General features: G+C 40.2%; 1 protein-coding gene across 3 annotated transcripts in view; it reads right to left on the reverse strand.

Annotated features, from left to right (window-relative positions):
- Positions 1 to 3,407, reverse strand: part of LOC141394895 (uncharacterized) — a 37,582-nt gene extending 34,175 nt beyond the window's left edge. Inside the window, exon 1 of one of the 3 annotated variants that reach the window (XM_073970040.1) lies at positions 3,003 to 3,407. The gene's annotated coding sequence lies outside the window, so the exon portion shown is untranslated. Of the gene's footprint in view, positions 1 to 2,911 lie in introns of all 3 variants that reach the window. The other 2 variants (XM_073970042.1, XM_073970041.1) reach the window with 2 other exon arrangements.
- Between the last annotated feature and the right edge of the window lie 7,127 nt (positions 3,408 to 10,534).

Consider the following 10,534-nt stretch of genomic DNA (forward strand, 5'->3'; position numbering starts at 1 on the left):
AGTATGGACTTGCCCCTAACAAAACTTTTACCATCGTAATTGAGGCAGCGAATGCAAGTTGCTTCAACAAAAATCAAAGTGATTCGATATCAGGTCTTAAAGTGACCTTATTCGAAATTTTGTGTGGGAGGTACCGGATGGAGTTGACAAATATAGTCCATATTTTAACCTGAACTATATCTGGTGGATATATTAGGATGTGTAAGTATAGACCAATTCGGCCACTCCCTTCAAGAGTTACCGTACGAACAATTTTTCCGAAAATTTTTGAACTTTTGTGGGGGAGGTACCTGAAGTAGTGGACCGATATGGCTTATCTTCAAACTTAAACTATGTTTGGACAAAATATTACTAAGGCCAAATTTTGGACCGAATCGGCAGATCCGTTCCAGAGTTATCTTGCGTTCCAAACATCTCACACGGTGTCATAGGGGTTTTTTGCAACTTTCAGGCTTTTTTCTCAGAAAGTATGGACTTGTCCCTGATGAAACAAAAATCAAAGCGATTTGAGAGATGAACTTTTCCGAAATTTTGTGTGGGTGGTACCCGAAGGAGCAGACCGATTGAGTCCATATTGAAACCTTATTTAAGTCTGGTACACGTTTAACGATGGACAAAGTATGGACCAAATCGGTACCTCCCTTCAAGAGTTATCGTGCGCAGAAATTTTCCGAACATTTTCGAACTTTTGAGGGGGAGGTACCGGAAGGAGTGGACCGTTATAGCCCATCTTGGAACTTAAACTAAGTTTGGGTAAAATATTACGAAAGCCAAAATTTGAACCGAATCGGTTTAACCGTTCGAGAGTTATCGTGCGCTCCAGCCAGCCAGACAAACGGACGGACATTGCTCAATCGACCCCAAATTGTCTGAAACACATTTCGTCCAAACATACTTGGGGTCTAAAACCATTATTTCGAAGAGGCACATTTTGCCCGTATGAAAGTGTATACACCCTCGTTAGCATAAATGCTGAGGGTATAAAAATTCAAAATGATCCGAGGGAAATAATGAATCTACAGTTTTGCGAAAATTTAGGAAATTATATGTGGTAGGTACCCGTTGGATCTATATCTACAAGAAATGTGGAAATTTTGGACCAAATCGGTTACTCCCTTCGAGAGTTATCGTATGCACAATTTTGGTGAAATAAACACCACTTTGTAGAGAAGTTTTTATGGCTGAAATACTCAGGCAATGTATGTCAGCATTACACTAAGGAGATTTGTCACCGCCGAAAATTTTGAAAATTTTAATGTTCTGGACAGGGACCTTTCTGATGTTCTGGACTGCACCACGGTGGCTCCCAATGATATAAAGCATTACTAGTTGCAAACATTGAACCAAATCGTTTAATCCGTTCAAGAGTTATCAAGCCCACCAGCCAAACAGACGGAGGGACAGGGCTAAATCGACTCCAAATTGTCTGAAACGAATTTCACCCAAACATATTTGGGGTCCAAAACCAGTATTTGGATGAAACAAGTTGTTGATTGTATCAAAGTGTATATACTTTCTTTAGCCTAATGGCTGAGGGTATAAACCAATAAGGAAGTATCAGTCAGCTGCGCCGACAGAGATATACCCTCAGCCTCGAACCTAAAAAAATTAAATTGAGTTTTTGGGCCAATTTCTCAGGTAGTATGGATTTGTCTCCAGAACATTTTGCCAAAAATTTAAAAACAAATCGTTTACTTCCTTCGAGGGTTATCTCTCTTTGTGGGTTATCCACCCAGTTTAGTTGAACTTTTTGGAAAGTTTTGACCAACCAGAAACTCCCTGCGAGAGTTATCTAACGGCTTTGCCATTTTAGTTGGTGCCGTCAAGGTTTCTTGGAGCTTTTAGGGCATTATCTCAGAAAGTATGGTCTTGCCCCGAAAAAATCGTTAAGGGGCCGCAAGGACAATATGCTGAAATTTTTTCAAAACGATCCGGAAGAGATCTTGAACTGCACTTTTTCCGAAATTGAAGGTACCGGAAGGAGTGGACCGATATAGTACATATTTGAACCCGATCTATGCCTGGAAATAGTAAAGTTATGACCATATGTAAAGTTATGACCAAGTTGCTTACTCCCTTAGAGAGTTATCGTACGCACCCTTCTTGGCGAAAAAGTTTCAACTTTTGTGGGGGAGATACCGGAAAGAGTGACCAATATGGCCCATCTTCAAACTTAAACTAGGTTTTAGACAAAATATTACTAATGCCAAATTTTGGACCCGATCGGTTGCTTTATTCGAGAGTTATCGTGAGCACCAGCCAGACAGACAGATGGACGAACATAGCTCAATATACTTCAAATTGTCTGGAACAGATTTCGTCCAAACATACTTGGGGTCTTAACCCATTATTTCGATGAGATACATTTTTAGTCGTATCAAACTGTATATACCCTCTTTAGCCTAAAGGCTGGGTCAAATTTTCGCAATAGAAATTTTCGGTAGTCTAGTTTTCTTACGATCGGCAAAGTTGTATCTAGAAACTAGGAGAAAATAATCTTAAAGGTGGCAATTGTATTAAAACAAAGTTTGTGCATGACAAACTGGCCCATAATGCGAGACTGATCACTTTTCTTGAATACAGGTTAATTTGTGATTCTCATATTAATCTCGATTTTTAAATAACTGCCACTCGATCCTTAGCAAATGCATTTAAAATTTCAAACCGTTTCATATCATTTAAAAGAATCACAAAATCATCTTTAACTTGTCAACTTGTTTTAAAAAGTCATTTAATTATTTTTTTAATTTAATTAAAACAATTATTATAAACGCCTGCACTTTTTTGCTGTTAAAATGACTCAAGAAATAAAATACTATATTACGGAATGTTCGGTATGATAGACATTTCTTAGACGCGATAATAAAGAACACAAATTAGATTAGCTTGACAGTTTAAATTCCAAAATTACAAATGAAGACTGGAATGGAAGCAACTGCTGCAGTTTAATAAGAGTGCAGCACCACTTCAAAACAAACGAACAGCAGCAGCAGTCAACGTACTTTTTATGAATTCAATTTAAAAGCAGCCCACTCTTCGATAGACGACGACTTCTTCAACAGGGGGACTTTTTTCGTTTTTAGTTTAATTTGTTTCTTCTATGTAATTTTTTTTCTTGTTTGAACAACACAAGAATAACGGTTTTATTCAACGATTATCACGTTTTAACACACTCACTCACACAACATAAAGCACGAAATTGCGCGTAACGATCGATCGATCAACTTGACGGGCGAACGGTTCAAATGAATCTGAATTTTCAAAATGTTATTTTTCAAATTGTAAAAATTATGAAAAACAAAATACAACGAAGGCACGGCAAAGGCAACAACAAAAACAACGACGGAAACGAAACGAATCAACGACAATACCAGCAACGACGATCACTCGCCGCTCAGCTGGCAGTTAGTCGTAGTCTACCTAAATGTAAATGAGTGAAAAACCAAACATTAACACGACGACTGAGAGCTGGGCAATAAAACGATTGTGTGTGCAACGAGTTTCAAATTGGAGAACCCCATTTGGATTGTAAATCCGAAAAGTGTGTGAGAATGAGAGAGGAAAAGAAAAGATTATTCTGAAGATTGTGATAAGCCAGAAGAAGCTTGAACTGTGTTAATGGTTGCTCGATCAATCAATGCTAATCAATTATTTTGGAGGGGATAGGAAGATTGAGGGAAAATGAGAAAGTGAGAGTAAAGAAAACCAACTTGTACCCAAGAAATTATTTGATTTTTTAATGGTTTGTTGAACCAGAAAAATATTTCTCAAGGAAATGTTTCGTTGCGGCAACACCCTACACAGTCAGATATTCAATTCTAGTGGGAACGAAATTGCAATGAATGCCAATGAAATCGGGAGGTACCGTTATATGGGGCTATAACAAAACATGGACCTATGTTGAGGATTTTTGTTGGAAATGTTTTGTGACCAACGGGAATCTCAAATGTCTAATTACAGGTAGTTCGGTAACAAATTGCAGGTAAACTCCTGAAAATGCCGAAAATCGGGAAGTTCTGGGAGGGTACGTGGATATACCAAACCAAGGACCTATGTTGACAACTTTTAAGTGCATAAGTTTTGTGGCCACTTGAAATGTCAAATATCAAATTACAGGCAAATTACGGTCAAAAAAAATTAGCTAAAATACTGGAAGTACCAGAAACCGGGAAGAACCGTTATAGTGGGGGCTATACCACAACATGGACCTATGTTGAAGATTTTTGTTGGAAAAGTTTTGTGACCAACGGGAATCTCAAACGTCTAATTACAGGTAGTTCGGTCAAAAAATGGTGCTAAAATCCTGAAAATGCCGAAAATCGGGAAGTACCGGGAGAAGGACCTATGTTGACAAATTTTTAGTGTATATGTTTTGTGGCCACTTGAAATCTCAAATATGAAATTACAGGCAGTTCGGTCAAAAATTTTGGCTAAAATCCTGGATGTACCAGAAATCGGGAAGTAACGTTATAGTGGGGGCTATACCAAAACATGGACCTATGTTGATAATTTTTGGCGAATCTCAAATGCGAAATTACACCGAGTTCGGTCAGCAAAATGTTGCTAAAATAAAAAAAAAAAAACGAAAATCGGGAGGTACCGTTATATGAGCGCTATACCAAAACATGGACCTATGTTGACGATTTTTGTTGGAAAAATTTTAAGACCAACGGGAATCTCAAATGTCTAATTACAGGTAATTCCGTCAAAAAATCCAACTAAAGTCCTGAAAATGCCGAAAATCGGGAAGTACCGGGAGGTTATGTGGATATACCAAACCAAGAACCTATGTTGACAACTTTTTAGTGTATACGTTTTGTGGCCACTTGAAATGTCAAATATCAAATTACAGGCAGTTCGGTCAAAAAAATTAGCTAAAATACTGGTAGTACCAGAAACCGGGAAGTACCGTTATATTGGGGGCTACACCAAAAAATGGACCTATGTTGACAGTTTTTGGTGAAGAAGTCTTGTGACCACTAAGAACCTGAAATGTCAAATTACAGATAGTTGGGTCAACAAATGAAGCTAAAATCCCAAAAAATACCGAAAATCGGGAAGTGCGCTATACCAAAACATTGGACGTATGTTGTCAATTTTTGGTGGAGAAGTTTTGTGAGATGTCAACATTTGTTGGTGGAGAAGTTTTGTGACCACTGGTAATCTCCAATGTCAAATTACAGGGTGGTCGGTCAAAAAATGCAACAAAAAACTTGAAAATGCCGAAAATCGACAGGTACCGTCATATGGGCGCTATACCAAAACATGGACCTACGTTGTAACTTTTGGTGGAGAAATTCTCTGACCACTGGGAATAACAAATGTTAACTTATAGGGAGTTCGGTCCATACATGTAGCTAAAATCCTGAAAATATCGAAAATCGGGAGGTACCGTTTAGCTAAAATCCTAAAAACAATGGACTTATGTTGGCAATTTTCGCTCTAGAAGTTTTGCAATCAAATTGTAGATAGTTCGGTCAACGAGATCCTTATAATGCCGAAAATCGGAAGGGACGTGCTATGGGGGCTATATGATTACGGGGACCTAATTCCTGGTGGTAAGCCGCAATCACAACAGATAGCCACAGCATATTCCACTCAACTAGCCCAATTGCTTAATCAAAGCACTCCTCATCCCGATAACATATCAGCGCAATGGCAAAGCATTGCCCACTCCATGCAAACAGCCGCAAAATCCATACTTGGATACCAGAGACCTCCACCAAGGAATCCATGGTATGATCAGGAGTGTCGTGCTGCCACCGAAGAGAAAAATGCGGCATATAGGGCTACTTTACAATCCGTAGCAACGCGTAGCGCACGAGAGAAATACAGGGAGGAAAGGAGAGAGGAGAAACGTCTTTTCCGCAGGAAAAAGAGAGAGATGGAAAAGCGGGAGTGTGAAAAAATCGAGATGTACAGGAGCCAGAATGAAGTCCGAAAATTCTACCAAAGAGTCAAGCATCAAACTGATGGCTTTGGTACATGCACATCCTCCTGTAGAGACCAGCCAGGTAATTTGGTAATTGATACAGATAGTGTACTCAGGATATGGAAAGAACATCTTTCAAATCTGTTGGTATCCAATAGCAGCGAAGACGACGAAGATACCACAGTCCCAATCCCAGAAGATGGTATTGAATGTATACCGCCCAGCCAAGATGAGGTAAAGACAGCAATAAATCGGCTGAAGAATAATAAGGCAGCAGGGGCCGATGGCTTACCAGCCGAGCTGTTCAAAACCGGAGGCGACACGCTGATAAGGTGTATTCATCAGCTAGTTAGCACCATCTGGCAGGAAGAACGAGTACCCTACGATTGGAACCTGAGTATCCTGTGCCCCGTCCACAAGAAGGGAGATAAGACTGTATGCTCTAACTATAGGGGCATAAGTCTACTCCCTATTGCCTACAAGATCGTGTCAGGGATATTGTGCGAACGACTAAAGCCTATGGTCAACGTGATAATTGGACCATACCAATGCGGCTTTAGACCTGGCAAGTCCACCATTGACCAGATATTTACCCAGCGGCAAATCCTGGAGAAGACCCAAGAGATGCAGATCGACACCTACCACCTTTTTGTCGATTATAAAGCAGCCTTCGACAGCCCGCTGCGTTCAAAGGTATTCCAAGCCATGTCTGAATTTGGTATCCCCTCAAAGCTCATCTGGCTTTGTAAAATGACTTTAACTGACACGAGGTCCTCAGTTAAAATAGGAAAGAACCTCTCCGAAGAGTTTGGTACCAAAAGAGGTTTCAGACGAGGAGACAGCCTTTCGTGTGACCTCTTCAACATCCTGCTAGAAAAGGTTATACGAGAGGCAAACGTCAAAAGAAGTGGCACAATCTTCACCAATAGTCACATGTTACTTGCTTATGCTGATGATATAGACATCATGGGCCGATCAGTAAAAGAAGTAACTGATACCTTTATAAAGGTCGAAGGAGAATCTGCTAAAGTGGGTCTGGCGGTAAACGGTGAGAAGACCAAGTTGATGGTGTCGACGCGCAATGCGTCCATTGAGCTCGGACCGACTGTGGAAGTTGGTTCCTATAATATTGAGGTAGTAAAAGACTTCGTCTACCTCGGCACGTCCGTAAACACAATAAACGACATCAGTTGTGAAATAAAAAGAAGAATTGTATTGGCCAACAGATGCTACTTTGGTTTAATTAAGCAGTTTAAAAACAAAGCCACATCTCGTCAAACAAAAATAACGCTCTACAAAACACTGATACTACCCGTGCTGATGTATGGCTCCGAAGCCTGGGTACTTGCGCAAGCAGACATGGCAGTGCTTGGTGTGTTTGAGAGAAAAATTCTTCGAAAGATCTACGGACCAATCTGCGTTGACGGTGAATATCGACGTCGCATGAACCACGAGCTGTATCTGCTATACAACGACATCAATATTGTTAAACGTATCGAGATGCAGCGATTGCGTTGGCTAGGCCATATCATAAGAATGAGCGATGATGAACCCGCTAAAAAGGCGTATAAATACGGACCGCTTGGCGGTGCACGCAGAATTGGCAGGCCAAAGAATAGATGGCGCAAACAAGTGGATGATGAGATGACAAGGCGCGGTATTCCAGAGTGCGAAGCAACAAATAGAGAGGAATGGAGATCTCTTCTTAGTTCGTCCTATAGAACAAATGTTCTGTAATGGGCCAGCTAAGTAAGTAATTCCTGGTGGAACATTCATACCCAAACGCAGACTAAATATCAAATTTCAGACATTTCGGTGGAATATTGAGGCCACTACCTTCGAAATATCGAAAATCGGGAGGTAGCCCATACCGACAAATATCAGGTGGAATGCTTTATATACCTAATGAACTCTAAAGACCAAATTTAGGTGGGTTAAAATACCTTAAAATAACGAAAATCGAGAGGTACCCTTCATTGAGGTACTCATAATTCTCATCTAGGATATTTTATAATCCCATCGAAGACTAAATACCAAATGTCATGACGCTGAAACCTTCAAAATACTGAAAATTGGGAGGGACGTTCTATGGGGGCTATATAAAACTGTTGACCTATTCCGCCAAATTTCTGATGATTTCAGCCATTTTGGTTGGATATTGAGGCCACAAACCTTCGAAATGCGAAAATCGGCCCGTTTTTCGGCATTTCAAAATGTGGACATATTGTCCAAACTCCCTCTTGGAATATTTTATACCCCCTTCAAGGATTAAATACCAAATTTTATCCATTTCGATTTGATAATGCCGCTGAAACTTTTACAATACCGAACATCAGGAGGTACCGTTCTGTGAGGGGCTAATATAAGTACGTGGACCTACACGGACAAATTTCAGTGGAACATTTTATACCCCCAAACGAAGACTAAATGCCAAATTTCATCCATTTCGGTTTGTTAATTACGCAAAAGCCTTCAAAATACCGAAAATCGGGAGGTACTGTTCTATGGGAGTTATTTTGTACCCCCAACCAGGACTAAATATCAAATTTCGGCCATTTCGATGGGATATTTAGGCCACAACATTCAAAGTAACGAAAATGCTGGCATGACCCTACACCTACAAATTTCCGGTGGAAAGTTGTGTACCCTCAACGAAGACTAAATGCCAAATTTCAGCCATTTCGGTTGGATATTGAGGCAACAAGCTTCGAAATACCGTTTTAACGTGACAAATATCACATACATACAACAACACCAGCTGTCTACCACTACCCCTTCACTGCTACTGTGAAATCAGCATGCTCTCAACGACACCCTTATCTACCCCAGTCATGCATTGAAGTCATTCGCTTGCTGTAATCAATACAGAATAATTCTCATACACTTCATACCAACTGAACCCTAAGTATTTCAGTTTTCGTCGTTGAAGTTAGCTTGCTACTTCTGGGGCTTGCTATCCACCAAGGCAATTCCTGGGTGACTTGTTGCGTTTGCAAATTTTGGAAGGGACTACCCGTTGTGTCTGTCCCACTAATACATTGCACACAGTGAATTCTTGTTTACTGTCCCACACAAAGACTTCGGCTTTCTGTCCCACCCGGAAGCTTCGGCTTTCCGTCCCACACAAATACTTCGGCTTTCTGTCTCACACGGAAGCTTCGGCTTTATGTCTCACACGGAAACTTCGTCTTTCTGTCCCCCACAGGTACTTGAGTAGTCTGTCCCCCACCGGAACGTCGATTCCGGGTTTATAGAGATACGTTGTAGTCTGGCTAGTTATCACATAGTCATACTCAATCGACATCAGCCGAGCTCCCGAATCATTACCAAATCGTAAAATTAACCAACTTCTTCGTTCACGTTCATCGACAGCAGTCATCGATCATCGTCGTTCATCAGCCGAGTTCACGATCATCATCAGCCGAGTTTCCGAATTCCATTATATCGTCGTCAGCCGAATGATCAGCAATCAACACGTTCCCGATCACCGTTAAATCGTAGAACCCGAACGTCAACCAGCATCGTCGCCACAACCAGCACAGAACCCGATTGTCAACCCGCTTCGTCTCCACAAAAAGCGCAGAACAGAACAAAAAGCGCAGAACATGATTATCTATCAGGCACGTCGTTCCCGATCATCAACGCAGTTCGTCGATACTGAAACATCAATCAACATCATCGTTCCCGATCATTCCTAGCAGTTAGTCACCCTTATCACCGGCCTTACTACAAGCCTTCTCAAGCCTTTCAATACTCATGTTTGACTCATGCGTTTTTGTTGTTACTTTTATTTAGAAATGAGTATGGAAACCAATCATTTCTAAATAAAAGTAAAAACAAAAACCCTGGTGTTTTGGCATGAGTCAAACCTCAATAAAATTCCTGGTGACTGGATTGGCATGAGAATCTATTGTTACGAGTCGATGAATCGGGTCATAGTAACCTTACCACGGCGGAGCTAGCCAAACAGATATTGAATCATGCCATTGACTTTAGATTGTCGTAAAGAAAAAGTAATTATTAGATCAGTTTGTAGTAACAAGCTCGTAACATAGATGGCGCCCAACGAAACAAAAGCAGGATAATATTTTCACCAACGTGAGGCTATTTTTGATTCATTTAAAGCGCAGAGTTTACCTTAACATTTTCAATTGGCTGATGTCAAAGTCATGGATAAGAGAGGATTTTCTTTTGTAAACCTGTGTGGCAAATTTGAACCAATATGACATGAGATTGGATTTAAATAAAATTAATTTTTTTTAGATGTGAGGAAAGATCATTCCATTGAAAAATAGGAACGTCTAAGTCGCATTTATTTTTACATTTTCTGAACCTTGTGAATCTTTAACGCTCTTAATTTTGTCATTTGACATTCTATGAGTCAGTTCTCTTAATTCAAAACGATTAAGACTACCTTTGCAATAGATGTGGCAACGGACAAAGTTGAGTGACAAATTTCACGGTATTAATAAGTCTTTGTCCATTGAACTCTACTTCAGTGAGTCATATTGCGATCAGTAGGGTGAAATTTTAAAAAACTTTTGGAAAACATATATATCCGAATGATAGGTTTCGTGGCATTAATAAGTCTGGTCCATTGAG

The sequence above is a fragment of the Musca autumnalis genome, unplaced genomic scaffold (genome assembly GCF_047663935.1).
Source record: "Musca autumnalis isolate F117 unplaced genomic scaffold, ASM4766393v1 scaffold_2, whole genome shotgun sequence".
NCBI lineage: Eukaryota > Metazoa > Arthropoda > Insecta > Diptera > Muscidae > Musca > Musca autumnalis.